The sequence below is a fragment of the Triticum dicoccoides genome, chromosome 7A (assembly GCF_002162155.2).
Source record: "Triticum dicoccoides isolate Atlit2015 ecotype Zavitan chromosome 7A, WEW_v2.0, whole genome shotgun sequence".
NCBI classification, from domain to species: Eukaryota; Viridiplantae; Streptophyta; class Magnoliopsida; order Poales; family Poaceae; genus Triticum; species Triticum dicoccoides.
The window spans coordinates 723,452,241-723,453,892 of NC_041392.1; positions in this window are offsets into that span (position 1 = coordinate 723,452,241).

The window sequence follows — 1,652 nt, forward strand, 5'->3', positions numbered from 1 at the left end:
GAAAGTTGAGTAGTGAGTGGGACCAAAAAGATCCATGTGGAGCAGTTCGAAGGGTTGAGTAGTAGTTATGATTGTCTTCGAAGGATGCTTTTCCCTTGTCATCTTCCCTGCTTCACAGGCACCGCATAAGTGATCTTTCTTGAATTTGACGCCCTCGATGCCTATGACATGCTTCTTCTTTGCAAGGGTGTGGAGGTTCCTCATGCCAGCATGCCCAAGCCTCCGATGCCAAAGCCAGCATTCTGAAGCTTTTGCAAGAAGACATACTGCAAGTTGTTGTCCTGCTGAGAAATCTACCACGTACAAATCACCTTTCCGATACCCTTCAAACACTAGAGACTTGTCAGATTCCATTAGTACCAGGCAACGATATTTTCCAAACATTACGATCATATTCAAATCGCAAAGCATTGAGACAGACATTAAGTTGAAGCCAAGGGATTCAACAAGCATGACTTTATCCATGTGTTGATCCTTTGAGATTGCAACTCTACCTAGACCCAATACCTTACTTTTACCGGTGTCAGCAAATGTGATGTGGCTCTTGTCGGATGGACGTAATGTTGAGTCCACAAGAAGGCTTCTTTTGCCAGTCATGTGATTTGTACACCCACTGTCAATAATCCATTCTGAAGACTTTGAAGTCGCTGGTGTCGTACCCTACAGTGCAGTTAGGGGGATAGGCTTCACGAAGAGAATTGTGAAGCATAAACATTTGACGAACCAGTGGGTTATGAAAACTTAGATCCAGATTAGGACTAATAGGGAGAGTAGCATGCGATTCAGGAACGAAGTACATAATGATGCTCGGGCATTTTATCTTGTGCCCTACAAGATTTTTAAGGTCCCCAGCAATAGCATTAGAAGATTTTGTTTTTCTGCTGGAGACCTTTCCCTGCAAAAGAGAGTTAAGCTTTCTTAACCACCCACATCTTCAAGGGTGGCTTAGAAGCAATAAGTCTAAGTGCAGCATCTGAGAATTTTGGCTTTGAAGCCTTAGCAAACAGTCTAGCAGGTGGACAATAGTACTCATAGGAATAGGCAGAATAATTTTTGGTCATATGAACATGATGATTCGAAGAACCGCTCTCATATTCATATGCCTGAGTATGGTTTCCCTGCAAAACATTTGCATTAGTGTGACCTAGGTGAGTCCTCTGTTTGTATGAAGCCTTTGGACCGAGGTTTGTCTTCTTCAAGTGAGGTGTCATGAAGACATTCACAGGAAGATTTTCCAGACATTTTTTCAGAACCCAAATCTTCTTCATAGGCGGTCCATTCCTGCAGTTAGTACCAATGTACCTGGCAAACACTTCACCATTCTGATTCTTAAACAGTTTATAGTTTGCATCAAAGGATTCATCAATGATAATGGGGTTAGCACAAGTGAAGCCAGATAAATTGGATGGATCTGCTGAAAGTTCCTTTGCAGCAACCCATGTGGTTTTGGGGTACTGCTTAGGTTTCCAGTAAGAGCCATCTGCATTTATTTTCCTCACAAACCCAACACCCTCTTTCCTAGGGTTTCGGTTCAGAATCTGCTTCTTGAGGACATCACATAATGTCTGATGTCCTTTAAGACTTTTGTACATCCCTGTTTCAAGCAATGTATTCAACCTAGCATTCTCATCAGCAATAGTAGTGGTATCCTC